We start from the raw sequence: 18608 nt of genomic DNA, 5'->3' as shown, positions 1-18608 counted from the left end.
TATGCATCCCTCATCAGATACACGTTGCAAATATTTTCTCCCAGACTGTGGCTGTCCTTTTCAGTTTCTTAACACTGTCCTTTTTTTTTTTTTTTTTTTTAAAGATTTATTTATTTATGATAGTCACACAGAGAGAGAGAGAGGCAGAGACACAGGCAGAGGGAGAAGCAGGCTCCATGCAGGGAGCCCGATGTGGGATTCGATCCTGGGTCTCCAGGATCGCGCCCTGGGCCAAAGGCAGGCGCCAAACCGCTGCGCCACCCAGGGATCCCTCTTAACACTGTCCTTTTCAAAACACAAGTTCTTAATAAGGTCTCATCTATGAATCTTTTCTTTTATGATTGATGCTTTTTAATGCACTTTATAGGAATATTTTCTTATTCCCCAGGTTGTAAAGATAATTTTTTCTATATTGTCTTCTAAAGCCTTTTTTGTTTTGCCTTTCACAATTAGATCTACAATCCACTGTAATCGATTGTGTGTACCTGTGAGAGGGAGGGATCAGTGTATAAGAATTTCTGTATCGAGGCACAATTGACTCGGCTCTGTTTATCGAAAGGTGACCCTTTCCTGCGGTGTATTGCACTGCACACTCTGGCATAAAGCAAGCGACTGTATGTGGATGCGCCAGCTTCTGGACTCCGTTTCCTGCTCTTTTTGATAATTAGTCTATTCTTGGGCCTATTTCCATACTATTGTGTTTACTGCAACTTCATAGTAAGTCTTGATATCTGATCATGTTAATCCTTCAGCTTTGTTCTTCAAGTTTGTCTTAGCTCTTCTTACCCTTTTTGCATTTCTGTATTTGTCTTATTTTTTTATTATTTTTATTTTTATTAATAATAAATTTATTTTTTATTGGTGTTCAATTTTGTATTTGTTTTAAAATCAGTTTGTTTTTCACTCTCTCTCTCTTCCACACACACACACACACACACCTTCCAGTGATTGACTGAGATGGCATTGAATCTATAGATCAATTTACAGATGATTAGATCATTATTATACGGAGTCTTTCAAAATATGAACATGGTGTATCTCTCTTTTTCATAGGTCTTTAAATTCTTTCAATATAGTTTTACAGGTTTTGGGGTAGAAGTCTTGGCCATGCAGTGTTAGATTTATTAATGTCAATTATCTCATTAGAAATTGCCAAATGGTGGGGCACCTGGGTGGCTCAGTTGGTTGAGCCTCTGACTCTTAATTTCAGCTCAGGTCATGATCTCAGGGTCGTGAGATGGAGCCCCCCCATCCCAACTCTCCCTGTTCTGGGCATGGAGCCTGCTTAAGATTCTCTCTCTCTGCCCCTCCTGCCCTCCTGTGCTTGCTCTCTCTCTCTCAAAAAAAAAAAAAATGCCAAATGGTGATTTTCTAATTCTATCATTCATTCTGAACTTATTAGCTAGAATTTTTCTACAAATATTCTCTGAAACTATCTAATTTCTCTGCTATATAGTTCATTGAAGAAAACCAAGATAAGGGCACCTGGATGGCACAGCTAGTCGGGCATCTGACTCCTGCTCAGGCCTGATCTCAGGGTCATGAGATCCAGCTCCACATGGGAAGACCAGCACGGAGTCTGCCTGGAATTCTCTCTCTCTCTCTCTCTCTCCCTTTGCCCCTCCTGTTCATGCTCTCTCTCTAAAATAAATAAGATGTTTTGAAGAAGGAGAAAGAAGAGGAGGAGGAGGAAGAGAGAAAGAAGAGGAAGAAAGAGGAGGAGGGGGGGGCAGGATAAATACTTCATTCTTTTCCTTTAGTTACTAATAAGTTGGTGCCCTCAGCGACCCCCAAAACTATCTGACTAGTTTTGCCCTTGTTGGTAAAGGACATCTCGTGTGCAGTGTTTCAGTCCCCAGCCAGCACCCGGAGAATGGGCCTTGGGCCTGGAACACTTCCTGACCAAGAGACACAGAGCCCACGCACCGGTGCCAGGCTCACAGCCTTCCTCTGTTTAAACATGCCTGTCGACGGCCTCAAGCACACCCCAAGCATTCAGTATTTCAGACCCCGTGGGGAGGAGTTGGGGTCTTTCCACTCTGGACAAGAAGGGCACATACAGACCCATTGCCCTGCAGTGGCTATCAGGAGTGGCGGGGGACCTTGGTGGCCATGGGGGACCGACGAACACTATCGGAGCTGACCTGCTGCCTGTGCCATCCGGCGCTCTACTGCACTGTGTCTTCCTTGCTGACTCTGATACCGGGAGGCAGTGAGCAGAGTGGTCGGACTTCCACTCCAGGTGGCTTGTGGGCTTGTGTTGTGATGAGCTTCGCTGTCCTCTCAGTAGTTGAAGTCCTCCCCTGGGATTGGTAACTGGGTCACTGTGTTCTGCTCAGCAGTTGAGCACAGTGAGCAGGGTCGCCAACTCTGGCGTGGTGGAAGCACAAGGGCTTGTCAGCCCCAGCGCCCCAGGGTAATGCCAGCCCCCCAAGAATCATGGGCTGCTTTCCTCTGCCTTGTAGGGATGTAGATAATCTCCGTGTCAGTAGGAATATGCTGGTGCAATGGATGAGGGCAGACATACAAGACGTGGGTCCTAAGAAGAAAACCTATACCCTGGCTCTTGGCCACCCTGGCATTGCCACACCACCAGCCAACTCCCATGGTATTGCAACGGTCTGTTGGTGTTCACTGAGACAACATGACTGCTGGTTGACTTCCAAGCTGGACTCTGGCAGTGGGTGACGCCTCACCCCTTCCCTGTCCTTAGAATGTGCCTCCCACTCACTTTTTCCTCTTTTGGCTGGGACTGGGCATGGGCATTCTGCTCAGTGGCCTGAACTCCATGCAGGGGTGATGGTTGCAAAGGCCACTCAGGCCACCAAACCTTGCTACATTTTCACCAATTTGTGGGTCATTGCCAGTGGCCTAGCCATCTGGTGAGAAGAATGGAAACCAAGTGTGGGGACATGAACTATGCCAGCAGCTTGCTGCCTGGAAAGGAAAAATATATGCTAATGCCCATGTTAATGCTCATGGCAAAGGACTTTTTAAAAGGGAACATGAATGAACTCTCATGCCCATCAGGCTTGTGCCCAATGGGTAACAGCAGTAGCCCAATGGATACACCAATAAACTGGACATGAAAGTCCACTTCAGATGCAAGAAAATGGCAAGGCCCAAGGAGTGATCCTGGAAGATGTCAAGACTAAGGAGGTAGTACAATCTTGGGATTCTTGTCAATGGGCACAAATCATCCAAAGAAGAGGAAGGTCTGAAGTGCTGCTGGAACTGCCACCCACATATTTGGAGCATTCCCCGCCCCCCAGACTCCAACAGTCCACATGTGGCCTGTTGCTAATCTTATAGGAGTCCCAAGCCATCAATGGTTTTGATCAGAGACTGACACCCTCAGTGCAGGTTCAGATCCCTAGGGCACCTAGTACCCCGTGCATGAAGCTTTCCTGGACCAGAGACATCAAGCGAGAGGCAGACTTTAAATGTCACCGATGGTATGGGACCGTCAGACGTCATGCAACTTCGCCACCTGACCTTGTATTTAAACCAGACATAAGCTTCATACAATCAGCCTGGAGACTCTTCTGACAAGCGCTCCCCAACCAGACTGACGTGTGCTCCTCTGAGTTAGATGTTCTCTGAGGGGTTACACTGGCCTATGAAGTGCTTGTCACCCTCAGATGGGGCGTTGGGATTTCAGGGTTCTTGGGTGTTGGTAAAAAATGATACTCTAACTTGGAAGGGCCCCATGATTGGGACACATTGCAGGGTTGCCAGAGACACTACAAGGAAATCAATGAGACAGCTAGTGCCATTCTGCTGTGTCCTCATACCTGGCACAGGCAATTATGTCCTGAAAAAAATGGTCAGCAGCTGCCGTTAGCTCCGGCAGAGACAGTCAGCTCTACTCCCCACGCTCCGCTCAGCGAGCTCACTCGCCCCAGTGGTGATGGAACAGGGCGCGGCTGTGGGATCGCCAAGGCCTCTCGCTGCGTAATATCAATTAATTCAGGGAAGGCGGAAACCACACTGTAGAAAATCCAGGCGCAGATGGAATGGTTACCAGCTCGCAGGTCCCCCCAGACTAACTCTTTCACGTCTTTAGTTGAAATAACACAAGTACCTAAGGTCCCAGTTGAGGACCATCCTGGTTAAGGCCTGGCCACCCTCTTGGGTCTGGTCCTCCTAATGACCCTAGTAAGATGCTGTCTCAAAATGACAGAGAGGCAGCAAAGCACAGCCACATAATAGGCGATTTAGGGGCCTCAGGGGACCCGACTTCACCTCCAAATTCAAGATGGGCAATGGTCCTGCTGGATTTGATAGGTTTCATCTGCTGTTTCAGTGGCCAGGTGAGGACCGAGGGGTGGAGGCTAAGGAAAGGCAGTCTCACGTGCAGCCTTCCAACCCCACAAGGCCCCATAAAGATGGAACAAGAGACAGAGGGCCCACACAAACGTGTTGGGCTTACAGCCTTGTGCGGAAATGTTTCCCTGCTCCAAACGCAGCCTGTGCCCCTTTGTTCTGCTTAAGACTGTGCATCGGTGCCCCCCAGGCACCCCCAGCCTTCCATTCCCCCTTCTCTGGCAGAGGAGCTGGGGTCCTTCTGCGCTGGCGTGAGAGGGGTGCGGATCGACCAGCTGCCCTACATGGGCCGCCGGGGCTGGAGGGGACCCAGGACTGTTAGACCTGAGCTCGCTCTGCTCTTCTCTGCACAAGTAAAGCCTCATTCCACCCAGTGCTGTGCTGGGGGGTCCTGGCTGACTCTGAGACCAAGACACAGTGGGCAGGATGTTGCATATAAGGTCAAGTGGTTTTTTTTCTTACAAGACTGCCAAGATGATTCAATGGGGAAAGGACAATCTTTTTTTTTAATAAATTAATTTTTTATTGGTGTTTAATTTACCAACATACAGAATAACACCCAGTGCTCATCCCGTCAAGTGTCCCCCTCAGTGCCCGTCACCCACTCACCCCCACTCCCCACCCTCCTCCCCTTCCACCACCCCTAGTTCGTTTCCCAGAGTTAGGAGTCTTTCAACAAATGGTGCTGGGAAAACTAGATATCCGCACGTAAAAAGTAGCTTCTCTGAATGCAACAGGGTGAAGTTGCAAGGGCCTCGGCGCCCCCAGCTGCGAGTTACGGGGCTGCCCCGCTCTTAGTCCCCCTGGAAGTTACAGGCCCCCCTTAGCGGGAGCCAGAGCCCCGCTTCGCACCTACTGACCGGAGTCTGGGGAGGACCGAGGGCAGAAGGACCTGCTGCTCAGGGTACTTCGGTGCGCAGAGAAGTCAGGGTCCAGGACCTCCCTTCCAGAGCCCACAGGCCTTCCAGCTTATTCCATCGTGGTCCCTGCTGGAGAACAAGAAAGGCTTCAGGGAAGATGCTCTATGTGGGTCTGAAAGAAAGGCAACAGATATGCAGGATACAGGAGCAGCGGGGCAGGGCCGGGATCCCAAATACAGCTCCTTTTGATCACATAGCTTTTCTTTCCTATAAAGTCGAAGGGAGGCACTTGCGAGAATAAAGCATCTTTCCTCTGTAACAGCAGGGCGAACGTGGAAGAGCAGGGCGAGAGCGCCCCGGCAGCCCCAGGGTAAGGGCCCCGCGCCCCTGCCAGAGCACCACTTGGATTTCCTATCAACTTGGGAGTTTATTTAACCACCAGGCCTCATCTTGGCACTTGCTCATGTCCACTGTTTTTGAGAAGGTGGAGTCCCGGATGTCTGTTACCCAGGGAGACTGTCCCCTGTGAAGTTGGAATTCCAGTAATGGGAGAAAACTCGAAAATTCACCAATTTGTGGGAAAATGAGCAACACAGCCTTAAACTCTCCATGGGTCGAAGAAGAAATCACAAGGGAAGTTAGGAAATACTTAGAGATAAATGAGAATGAAAACAACACACTAAAACTTAGGGGATGCAACAAAAATGGTCCTAAGTGGGAAATTTACAGCTGGGAATGCTTACACTAAAATCAAGATCTCAAATTAACAATCTAGCTTAAAAAAAAATAAAAATAAATAAAAAAAAAAACAATCTAGCATAACCACTCAAGGAACTAGAAAGACAAGAAAATAAGCCCGGTGGTAGCAGGAGGAAGAAAGTAATAAAAATCACAGCAGAGATAAGTAAAATAGAGACCAGGAAATTAAGGAGATCGAAAGTTAGTTTTTCAAAAAGATTAACAAAATTGACAAATCTTTAGCTAGATTAAGAGAAAAAAGAGAAGCCTCAAATCACTAAAATCTGAAATGCAAGTGGGGGCATTACTACCCAGTCTACAGAAATAAAAAAGGATTATAAGAGAACAATTGCAGTGGGGTTAAGTGGTTCAGTGGGTTAAGTGTCTGCCTTCAGCTCAGGTCATGATCTCAGGGTCCTGGGATCAAGCCCCACGTCGGGCTCCCTGCTCAACGGAGAGTCTGCTCCTTCTCTCCCCACCCCCGATTTGTGCTCTCTCACTATCTCTCTCTCTCTCTCTCAAATAAATAAAATCTTTTTTAAAAAGAGGTCGGGGGAACACCTGGGTGGCTCAGTGGTTGAGCGCCTGCTTTCGGCTCAGGGTGTGAGCCTGGAGTCCTGGGATTGAGTCCCACACCGGGCTTCCTGTATGAGGCCTGCTTCTCCCTCTGCCTGTGTCTCTGCCTCTGTGTGTGTGTGTGTGTGTGTGTCATGAATAAATAAAATTTTTAAAAATACTAACAAATAGACTTCAACAGCATATCAAAAGGATTATATGGCGTAACCAAACGGAACTTATTCCTGAAATGCAAGGGTAGTTCAACATATGAAAACCAGTCGATGTAATACACCACAATAACAGAAGGAAAGGTGAAAAAACGTGATAGGATCATCTCAATGAATGCAGAAAATTCAACATGCCTTCACAAGAAACACTCAACAAACTGGGAATAGAAAGAAACCACATCAACACCCCTTCACAAAAAACAAGAAGAAGGTGACAGCCGTGTCACTGAAAACTACAAAAAATCCCTGAAAGGAATTAAATAAAGCATAAAGTGGAAAGACACTTTGTGTTCATGGATTGGAAGACAATTTTAATACTACCCAAAACAACCTACAAAGTCAGTGCAATCCCTAACAAAATCCCAAAGATTTTTTCTTTTTTTTTTTTTGTAGGCATAGAAAAATTCATCCTACAACTCATATGGAATCTCAAGTATCCCAAATAACCAAAACAATCTTGAAAAGGACAAATTTGGAAGACTCATACTTCCTGACCTGAAATTCACTACAAAGTGACAATAATCAAAACAGTGTGGTACTGGCACAAAGACAAGCATTCAGTGTAAAAACAGAGATCCCAGAAATAAACCCTTGCATATAAGGTCAAGTGATCTTTTTTTTCTTACAAGACTGCCAAGATGATTCAATGGGGAAAGGACAATCTTTTCAACAAATGGTGCTGGGAAAACTAGATATCCACACGTAAAAGAATGAAGTTAAGGACACCTGGGGGCTCAGCGGTTGAGCATCTGCCTTCAGCTCGGGGCAGGGGTCCCGGGGTCCCAGGATCGAGTCCTGTATCGGGCTCCACACAGGGAGCCTGCTTCTCCCTCTGCCTCTCTGTCTCACATGAATAAATAAAATCTTTTTAAAAAATGAAGTTATATCCTTACCTAACACCATATACAAAAATTAAGTCAACATGAATAAAAGATTCAAACATAAGAGCTAATACTATACAACTCTTAAAAGAGAACGTAAGGGGAAATCTTCATGACATTGAATTTGGCAGTGATTTCTTCGGTATGACATCAAGAGCATAGGCAACAAAAGCAAAAATAGAATATTGAATTTTTTTTTTAGAAAATTGAATTTTATCAAAATTAAAACTTTTTGCATCCATAGACACTAACAGAGTAAAAGATTGGATAATGAGCAAGCCTATAAGATCTTCCAAAAGAATAGTCCATTATGCCAGCAATATTTATAAAGTAAACAATTTCCCATTGAATTAAAAGCCATCCTTGTGGGGGCACCTGGGTGGCTCAGTCAGGTCGGCATCTGCCTTCAGCTCAGGTCATGGTCCCAGGGTCCTGGGATGGAGGCCTGCATCTGGCTTCCTGCTGCGAGGGGACCTGGCTTCTCCCTCTCCCTCACCTGCAGCTCCCCCTGCTTGTGCTCTCTGTCTCTCTCTGTCTCTCTCTCTGTCAAATAAAATATAAAATAAAATAAAATAAAATAAAATAAAATAAAATAAAAAAGAGGAAGCCATCTTTGTGTTTATCAAGACCCACATACACTTGGATCTGTTTCTAGACACTAATCTGTTTCATTGTTAAATTAAATGGCTTTCTCATAATTGGTAGCTGTTTGGTATTCATTTGTGGCTGTTGATATATTAGTAATTTATCTTTTGTTAACTGTTTAAGCTACTTGATTTGTGTTATTCTCACAGACCAAGTTAAAGACAGCCTAACTTACTTTGTAAAAACTAGTTTGTCCTGGCACTTGGCAGGCACCTGGGTGGCTCAGTGGGTTCAGTGGCCGCCTTCGGCTCAAGCCCTGACCCTGGGGTCCTGGGATCAGCCTGGCATCCAGCTCTCTGCTCATCGGGGAGTCTGCTTCTCCCACTGCATCTCCCTCCCCCGCCGCTTGTGCTCGCTCTCTCACTCTCTCTTTCTCTCAAATAAATAAATAAAAGGTTTTTAAAGAAGAAGAAGAAGAAGAAGAAGAAGAAGAAGAAGAAGAAGAAGAAGAAGAAGAAGAAGAAGAAGCATCTCTACCCACCAGTAACTACAACTGAGAGAGGTCACAGGCCTGTCTCATCCTCAAAGCCTTAGAGGAAAACGTCACTCAAGAGAGAGCCTGGCCCTTGCAGGGAGCTAGCGACAAGGGAGAGTCTCCCTGGGTAACAGACATCCGGGACTCCACCTTCTCAAAAACAGTGGACATGAGCAAGTGCCAAGATGAGGCCTGGTGGTTAAATAAACTCCCAAGTTGATAGGAAATCCAAGTGGTGCTCTGGCAGGGGCGCGGGGCCCTTACCCTGGGGCTGCCGGGGCGCTCTCGCCCTGCTCTTCCACGTTCGCCCTGCTGTTACAGAGGAAAGATGCTTTATTCTCGCAAGTGCCTCCCTTCGACTTTATAGGAAAGAAAAGCTATGTGATCAAAAGGAGCTGTATTTGGGATCCCGGCCCTGCCCCGCTGCTCCTGTATCCTGCATATCTGTTGCCTTTCTTTCAGACCCACATAGAGCATCTTCCCTGAAGCCTTTCTTGTTCTCCAGCAGGGACCACGATGGAATAAGCTGGAAGGCCTGTGGGCTCTGGAAGGGAGGTCCTGGACCCTGACTTCTCTGCGCACCGAAGTACCCTGAGCAGCAGGTCCTTCTGCCCTCGGTCCTCCCCAGACTCCGGTCAGTAGGTGCGAAGCGGGGCTCTGGCTCCCGCTAAGGGGGGCCTGTAACTTCCAGGGGGACTAAGAGCGGGGCAGCCCCGTAACTCGCAGCTGCGGGCGCCGAGGCCCAGGGTCTACAACCCGAGCTGGGGTGTCTTCGGGGGGGCCACCCCCCCCCCCCGCAGGGACTTCCTCGCGCTGGGTCCCCAGCACCCAGAGCCTGCGGCCCGCGGGCGCCACACCTGGAGGATGCGCGGAGGAAGGACCTACGTGACCCTGAGCTTTTGTATGGTTTTTGTTTGGGGGCGGAGGGGGGGAGGGATGCGAAATCAAGCCTGTATTTATTTATCTTCATTGATTGACACGCGAACTCAATGTTTCAAACAACCGGAGTCCGCAGTGGCCATAGGGCTTGGGACCGCGGGACGGAGGCGGCAGCCGCGGCGGGAAAGGCCCGGGCTGCAGGGACACCCGCCGGCCTCTGCCCCACGGCCCCGGGACCGCTCGCCGCCGCCGCCGCTGCGTCCCCCGAACAGCCCCTGCGCCCCGGGGCTCCAGCCGCCCAGGCTCCGGCCCCGCCTTGCCTCCCGGGGGTCACGCTGGGCGCCGCCCGCCCTGGGTGCCGGGACCCCACCCCCGGCGGAGCAGGGCTCAGGGCGCGTGTGGGGCCGGGCTCGGCGGCGGGGCGGCGGGGGCGGGGAGGGCAGAGCGGGCGGGGCGGGAGCGGGAGGGGGAGGGAGGTCGGACCCCGGGAGGGAGCCGGGAGCCAGGCGTGGGAGGCTGGGAGGCCTGGAGGCTGGGAGCCGGGAGCCGGGAGCCCGGAGTGGGAGCCGGGAGCGGGAGCAGGAGTCGGGAGCAGAGGCTGGGAGCAGGAGGCCGGGAGGCCGGGAGTGTGAGGCCGGAGCCGGGAGCGGGAGCCGAGGACAGGAGCCGGGAGCGGAGCCGGGAGCGGAGCCGGGAGTGGGATGCTGGGAGCCGGGAGCGGGAGCGGGAGCTGGAGCTGGAGCTGGAACGGGATGGGAGCTGGGAGTGGGAGCCAGGAGGCCGGGAGCAAGAGGCTGGAGGGCCAGGAGGCTGGGAGGCCAGGCGGCTGGGAGCCGGGAGCGGGAGCCAGGAGCGGGAGCCGGGAGCAGGACCCGGGGGTGGAGGCCGGGAGCAGGAGGCCGGGAGCAGGAGGCTAGGAGGCTGGGAGCCGGGAACAGAGCCGGGGGCAGGAGCTGGGAGCAGGAATGGGAGCCAGGAGTCAGGAACCAGGTGTGGGAGCTGGGAGACGGAGCAGGAGCAGGAGCCGGGAGCGGGAGCCGGGTCGCGGAGGCCCGGCAGGGGCGCGGAGGGGCGCGGAGGGGCGCGGAGGGGCGCGGAGGGGCGGGCGGGGTGGGGCAGGAGGGGCGGGGCGGGCGGGGCGCTCGCACCTGCCGGGGCGGCCGCAGCAGTCGGCGCGCGGCTGCGGAAGGCGCGTCGCTGGGCGCAGGTGAGACGCCGCCGCGGGCTGCGGGCTCGGGGCTCCGGGGCGGGTCCCGCAGGGGGTCCCGGCCAAGGTAGGAGGCCCCGGATCGTGGGGCGGGGGCTCGGCCAGGGCGGGGGGGGCCGGCGGGCGGAGGGGCCGGGGGCAGCCGGAGGTCGGGAGGCGGCGGCCGCGGCCGTGCCCCGCGGGTCGGGACCTCGGGGTGAGAAGGCGCCGCCGTCGGTCGCCCGAGCCCCGGGGCCGACGCCGACGCCGCAGCCGTGTCCGGGGCAGGAGGCCGAGCGACGCCGTGGAGCGGCGGCTGCTGGAGCCCCCCGCCGGGGTGGAGCCTCCGCGGCTCCCTGGGGGGCGCGGCGGGAGCAGCGGGGTAGGGTCGGGGGAGGTTCCCCTGGACCTCAAAGCCGTCTGAGGCGACCCCGCCTGGGTCCAGAAGGTGAGCCCCTGGGGAGGCCCCCCGGACGGGGAGGGATGCGCGCCCACACGGGGCACCGTCGAGACACGCGCCCCTGGAACTCGTGAGCAGCCACCGCCCCTGGCCGCCCGCCTGTGCCCCGGGCCCTGCGCCCCCATCGCCCCCCCGCCCCGCCCGGCTCCTAACGTGGCCGAAGAACTTGCGGGTGGTCGCCGTCTCCTGCCAGGCGATGGGCCCCCCCATCCCGACCGAGGCCGCCGGGCCCCCCCCCCCGACTCCGTGGGAGACGCGCGGGGTGGGAGTGGAGGCCTTGGGGAGGGCGCGGGCGGAGCGAAGGGAAGCACCGCGGCGGGGCGCGGGAGCCGGGTGTGGGAGGGCCGAGCCCCCACCTCCTGCCAAAGGACTTGGATTTCCCCAGGCCTCCTCCACCGGAGGTGCGGAGGTGCGGACAGCACCACACACCTGCCTCGCCCGCGCACTCTTCCTTATGTCCCGCGGGTCCCTCCCTCACCCTTGCGCTGGGCCATGGCTGCGACCACCTGGGTGACACCAGTGATTCTATTTGGGGTGTTTCTCTACAGTCGCTGCTTGTGTCTCTTGCCTAATCTTAGCAAATGGCACTTTGAGATAGTCACGGAGAGAAAATGGGTGAAGAGAAAGAAAGACTTCTGCTTTCTTACACCCCCCCCCCCACCTTGTCATCAAGGTGACATCGGCTGCCGTGCTTCGTGGGTCAAAGTACAGATACTACCTAGGTTGATTATGATCCAAGGACTATCTCTTTTCCTCAAACGCATTTGCCTGTTGGAAACGGATAAGGGCAGTTTTACCATCTGTAGAACCACTCCCATAGCCAAAGTTCCTGTTATTGCAAAACTTTTTATAATTATAAGTAGGAGAATGGAAGTCACCACTGTGTCATCGACTAATAGGTGCCTATGAGACATAGCTCAAATCTGTATTTATTTCTAGAGACGGGCTGCGAGACAAAAACTAGATCATGCACAATACTTCGCCATATCCAGTGTGGACAATTAGAAGCAACGAGTAAATCCTGTAATCCCCACACTTCCTTTGAACTTGGCCTTAACCCTTTTAACCGGTCTTCTCCCCCAAACCTTTACTGGGGGGCAGAGGGGGGCTAGGAATAAACAGAGATGATTTCTCTGTGTGAAAAGAAAATGGGTCACAGGCTGCACTCCTGAAAGGACAAAACTCAAAAGATCTATCAGCCTTAGGGGAGGAGGAATTTCAGCTGAAGGTGCCAAAGCGCACTCGTGTGTCCCTTGCAGGATTTGGGTATCATAAGCCGTTATTGATGTCTCGCTGGTATCGCTCATCGGGGGCCTTACAGAGAGCACAAGGCGATTTCCATACAGCACTGTGAGCAGAGCGATTACTTATTTCATAAACGGGGAAACTGAAACTTAGAAACACTGAGTATCACCTGGGCTGGGGTTATCCCGCTGTTAAGTGGCCGAGGCAGGACTCAGACCAAAGCTGCTTCCCAGGGTGTCTTTTTTTGTTTGTTCGTTTAATCTGGGGATGGGAGGTGTTTGTGATTTGTTTCTCCTGAGCGTTTATGGACTATAGTCTCTGAGTTGAACTCCTAGAATCTAAATTTAGAAGCCTTCTTGTTTGGTAGACGTCATGCGCACCTTTGTTCAGTGTCACTACAAGAATACCTTGGAGCTGAAGATAGCCTGAAATATTGTCAAGCCCAATCTTTCTGTCTTTCCAAAGAGCAAGGGGAGGTACAGGAAAACTAAGCAGGTACCCAGACCTACTTTGCTCAAACCCAGGCCTCCCAGTGTTCAGACCACTGCTCCTTCCAGCATGAGGTCCCTAAGGGGGGGGGCGGTGCTCTACATAAGACCTGCTTATATAAAGTAAGTGGTTCCATTTGATGTACTCTTTTCCTTTGGTGTCTGTGACCCCAAACCATAGCCTCCCTGAACCTCTGGACCCAAATAACCGTAGATTCTTCGACTCTGATTGGATTCCACCTTCTACGAGGGAAAGAGCCTCTTGGTCTGGCGCGTTGTGTTATTCTGAGCACCGAGCCTGTAGTAGGCACTCAATAGAATGTGTTCGATACCCATCAAATAAACATTTGAACAAGTATAAGATGTCGTTAAGGACTTCACTCAGCCGCAAGTAACAGAAACCCCTACTACGGTAACTTAACAAGTGAGGAGTTTGTTTTTCTCAAATAGCTAGACGTCTAGAGGTGGCAGGTCCAGGGCTGGGCCAGATGCCTCTGTCTTCCGGAACCACCATCCTTAGCTGGGGCTTGCCTCCTCCCTGAAGGGCGGGAACCTCTTCTTCCCAGGGAGGGCTTAGCAGAAGAAGAAGAGGGAACGAAGGGCAGAAGGCATGTGCCAGGTGAATCTGTGTTTTTATAATAATATCATTCTTGAAAGCTCCGCCCACTAGACTTCGTATACCTCATTCGTATAAGAATTACGTGGCGTAGCCGGTCCCAACTGTAGGAGAGCCTGAGCAAATCTAGTGTCTTAGTGACCATGTTGCCACTCTAACAAAATAGGGATTCTTTTAAGGAAAAAGGAGGGAATGGATACCGGGTAAACAACTAGCGGTACCTGCTGTAGTGTGTTTCATGAGTCCCTGACTCCTTGTTTCTTTCTACATGGGTTGTTGCTGCTGTTTTATTTTTACTTTTTATTGTTGTTCTTTGGTTTACTAAAAAAAGGGGGGAAGGGATGGATCATGCAGTGGGTGTAGAGGAAATGTTTTATTTTTTTTTTTTGAGGAAATGTTTTAAACTATAAATTCTGAAATCCAACCCAAGAAATGCTGATTGTTTAGGTCTGAGTCTATAAATGTGAATTATACAAACCAGCACTCCAGATCATTTGCATGCAGGTGGTCGCAGGGTCACAATTTGAAAAATGTTGAATCGGGGAGTGGTGTAGCAGAGGCACCTCCACTGTGCTTCCAAAGGCTTTCCTGCCTCATTCCTCTTGAGGCTCTTACTTTCTTTTTTAATTTTCTATGTTGGTCAACAGAAATAAATGTATAGTCTTAAAAGTCACGAGTTCAACAAGGTTTTTACTAAGTCTGTACTGAGCTATCTCCCTAGAGGCGGCTATTTTCAATGCTCTCAGCCTCGTTTCTCTCATATTTACCACCATATTCCCCAGTAACATGCTAGTCCTGGCTATTTCTCTTTCTCTTCCCAGTTCTGGATAATATCTATCCTCCCCTGCCTGGGAGGATAAGGATGTAGTTCTCTCATACCTTCATTATCCTTGCCCCATATTTGCTTCTCTTTCTTGCAAGGTCCCAATATAGTTACATCCTAATTTTTTCTGATATAACTGTGTTTTGTGTTTACATTATTATGACCCTGTAAAGGTCATTCACACCCCAGCCTTGTGATAACCATGACTTCTACACTTCCTTTCTTGTACAGCCTTTTTCTATCCCCTGGACTCAGTCATTGCTACCTCTTCTTTCAGTCGCTTCCTTTTTTTGTTTGTTTGTTTTGTTTTGTTTTTTTGAGCGTTCATTACAATTCTGCCTCAAGTTTTGACAGGATGGGAAAATTCCTCTCGATAAAGCTTCAACTAAGTAGTCAGTTTGGTTCGCTTTTCTTGGAGGCATCTCTGGCTCAGCCCCCCATTCTCTGGGACTGGTACTTCTGAGCCCCTGTGGCACTGGGAGCTCCCCTGGCTGCCACCTTGTCACCTGCACTGGATTCCTGTTTCCTGGATTGCATGCCTTCTCACTCAGTTCAGTTTTGCTGGAGCACAGCTTCCTGAGAAAGTGTATGTGGAGGCAGAGGTAAATTTATCCTGAAGCTGCTGAAGCCCACGGGGCCTCTGGGAGGGAAGAAAAGCCAGGTCACCACCATGAAGCATTTTTGGCACATTTTCTAAAGAGATTTTATATTTATTTATTTTTTTAAGAATTTATTTATTCCTGAGAGATGCAGAGAGGGAGGCAGAGACACAGGCAGAGGGAGAAGCAGGTTCCATGCAGGAAGCCTGATGTGGGACTCAATCCCAGGACCCCGGGATCATGACCGGAGCCAAAGGCAGACGCTCAACTCAGGCGTCCCTCTAAAGAGATTTTAGAAGCAAGATCCACGAACCTCTAAGGCTCCCATTTGTTGTGATTTCTTTTCTCATTCTAAATAAATATTCACGTCTACACCCAAGTTTGTGTTTGTAATTTTATGACTTCTTTTTATTTATTTATTTTATTTTATTTTATTTATTTATGATAGTCACACACACAGAGAGAAAGAGAGAGAGAGAGAGGCAGAGACACAGGCAGAGGGAGGAGCAGGCTCCATGCACCGGGAGCCCGACGTGGGACTCGATCCCAGGTCTCCAGGATCACGCCCTGGGCCAAAGGCAGGCGCCAAACCGCTGCACCACCCAGGGATCCCCCTAATTTTATGACTTTTTCTTAAAGAGGGCTCCCCAAATTATCTAAGATGCAGGCCCCATAGGACCTGGCTGGTTTTTCAGACTTTGTACATTCGAGATGCCATTTTTCATCCTTCACTTTTGATTAGTGGTTTGCCTGGTTATAGGATATTAATTGGAATTAACTTCCCCTGACAATATTGAAAGTTTTGCCCCACTTTCTTCTACCTCTTGATCGCTCAGTTGAGAAGCTGATGCCATCCTGATTTCTGATCCCTTGTATTTTGTTTGTTTAATCTCTGAAAGTTTGTAGGGTTTTCTTTTGTTTATTCCTCATGTTTTGCTATTTCATGATGTTGTTAGTTGATATTGGCTTTGGCTCCCCCCACCCCCGTCATTGTTTTAGATACTTTAAAGGCCTTTCCAATCTGAAAATCATATTTTTCAGGTCTCTGTTTTCTTCTGTTGCATAGTTTCCTCTGTATTCCTTAGATGCTGGAGCTCTTGAATCTGCCCTCTTACTTTATCTTTGCTATTTTTTAAAAACCTCTCATCTTTTAGTTCTGGTTAATCCTCCAACCCTCGTATTAAATTTTTACATTCTAGGGACACCTGGGTGGCTCGGTGTAATATATACTGACTCTCTCTCAGTATATACTGAGAGGGGGAGAATGAGCAGAGGGGAGCAGCAGAGGGAGAGGGAGAAGCAGACCCCCCTCTGAACAGGGAGCCTTGGAATCTCAGTTTCTCTAGCACCTAGAACCATGCTGATACACAAGAGGCCCTGGATAAATGTTGCTTGAATCAAATTGGCTCCATTACCCATTTTAAATTAACCCTTCCTACTGGTCCCTTTGCTATTTCCTATGCTTCTTTCACATCTTTTATGTCATTTTTCTGGAAGATGATACTTCATTGAATTCGATATGTGGATGTGTTGGAAAAGAGACTGGGAAGATCTTCCACCAGGACTTCAGGTAGAATTGCCAGGGGTGAAAACTCCCTGTATCATCTTACCAAAGATGTAATGATTTCTTGGGTCATCACCACACACCCTACATCTGGTGCTATCTTGACCCACACAGTTCTTTTTTTTTTTTTTTTTTAAGATATTTATTTGTTCATGAGAAACAGAGAGAGAGAGAGAGAAAGAGGCAGAGACACAGACAGAGGGAGAAGCAGGCTCCATGCAGGGAGCCCGACATGGGACTCAATCCTGGGTCTCCAGGATTACGCCCTGGGGCCAAAGGCGGCACTAAACTGCTGAGCCACCCGGGCTGCCCTTGACCCACAGTTCTATTTGAATGCTTTTTCCCCCCATGTTTCATGCTTCACTTGTCCTGTCCTTTGCTTCCTTCCACTCTCTTTGATCTGGCCCCTACTTTGACCCAAATCTTCTCTTTGTTCTGTTCTAACAATGTTTTTTTGCACCCCCCCCCTTCCATCACCACCTTCATCTGTCATCTGGTGTATTTTGCACACAGCACAGTGATGTACCCATTTCAGAAGATCTACCCTATCACGTAGACATCTTTTTAAACTAATCCAGGCCCAGAATGAAAAATCGCTCCCTCTTCTGGCTGTGGTTGAGTTCGTGTCTATGCTTTGTTCCCACTGGGATTTATTTTTATATGGAAAGCTCTAGAAAAAGGGCTAAACTACAAGATCATCGTAAAACAGTAGTCTGTAGATTAGTGTTTCTCAAATGCTACCACCCACCATGGAACTTGTATTCTCATAGCATGGAGGCTTGGCTGGAAACAGCATGGCATAAGCTACAGTCTTTCTTAATGCTAAAAAGAGTATGGTACCCCAAAATACATCTCTGTTTTAATATGAAAATCACTTTCCCCAAAATCTTGAGGTGAAATTGATATTCCAGGATGATTACTCTGCTGGTAATGTGAGTCCAGATATTTGCAGCTTACCCATACACCAGTCTAGGAGGCACAGTATGAGATGATCTGTGAAGGACTCATCTAGCTCTAAAATTATATGGAAAAAGTAATGTTAGCAGCAACCTTACTAATGACTGGATTTCCTCATGGTTCAAAATTACAGCTAAGTTGAATCAGTTCAATTTAGATCAAGAACTATTATTATATGGCAAGCTTAGTGCTAAACCATGGGAAGTTTAAGATGAAGTAGATAAGATCTCTGCTCTTGAAGAACCTATGGTCTAGTGAGTAAGACATGTAAATATATAATTTTCATATGACAGGCTAAGTGATAAAAAAAAATCAACATACGTATAAGGTACTACCGGTAGCGCAGGAGTGAGGCAGTAGCCCAGCCTGGAGGTTCACAGAAGGCTTTCTAGAGGAGAAAAGGCTCACCTACTGAAAACTGAGTAAAGTTAAGCCAACCAAAGAAAAATGAAAAGAAAGTGGAGGGAATAGGATGAACAAAACGTACACTGTAAGGTTTGTGGTGGGGAGAAATGAGGCTCAAGAGACACAGGCCAAGAGGCAGGCTCTGGGCATATGCCATGCAAAAGGGCAGACTACATCTGTGTGGTGGTTACTCAATGAAATATTTTAAATTTCATAGTGGTGTGATCAGATTTACATTTTAGGTAGATGACTCTGCTGGCAGAGTGGAAGAAAGATTTATAGATGGCAGACTTATAGGCTTTGCAGTAGCTGAGGCAAAAGACAATGAGAGCCTAAGTGAGGTCATATTGTAGGAACAGGAAGGAAACAGAGAAAAATTGGGGAAGCAAAATAAGCAGAATATCTTAGTCTCTTGGGAAATTGGGACACTGCGGGGCAGAATGAGAGATGAAGGGGTATCTAGGATGAGTCGTAGGAATCTGACATTAGGAGTGACTGGGTGCTAAGCCATTACCCGAGTCTGAGATACAGAAGAGAAGCCAATTCGGTGTGGAAGGAAAATGATGAATTCTGTTTGGAACATGTTAACTTTGAGGTGTCTATGAAGAATCTGTGTGTTTATGTGTGTGTCTGTCAGCTCAGCAGGTTGTTAGATACGTGAGTTTGAAACTCAGGG

General features: G+C 49.4%; 1 protein-coding gene across 3 annotated transcripts in view; it reads left to right on the top strand.

Annotated features, from left to right (window-relative positions):
* The first annotated feature begins 9215 nt into the window (after nucleotides 1-9215).
* TMEM45B (transmembrane protein 45B) overlaps nucleotides 9216-18608 on the top strand; it is a 33325-nt gene continuing 23932 nt past the window's right edge. The window contains exon 1 of one of the 3 annotated variants that reach the window (XM_035716481.2): nucleotides 9216-9344. The gene's annotated coding sequence lies outside the window, so the exon portion shown is untranslated. Of the gene's footprint in view, nucleotides 9345-10728; nucleotides 10864-18608 lie in introns of those variants that run through there. The other 2 variants (XM_025464914.2, XM_025464919.3) reach the window with 2 other exon arrangements.

Source organism: Canis lupus, chromosome 5, assembly GCF_003254725.2.
Source record: "Canis lupus dingo isolate Sandy chromosome 5, ASM325472v2, whole genome shotgun sequence".
NCBI classification, from domain to species: Eukaryota; Metazoa; Chordata; class Mammalia; order Carnivora; family Canidae; genus Canis; species Canis lupus.
Note: the sequence above shows the minus strand (reverse complement) of the source record. Positions and strands in the feature narration are given on the sequence as shown.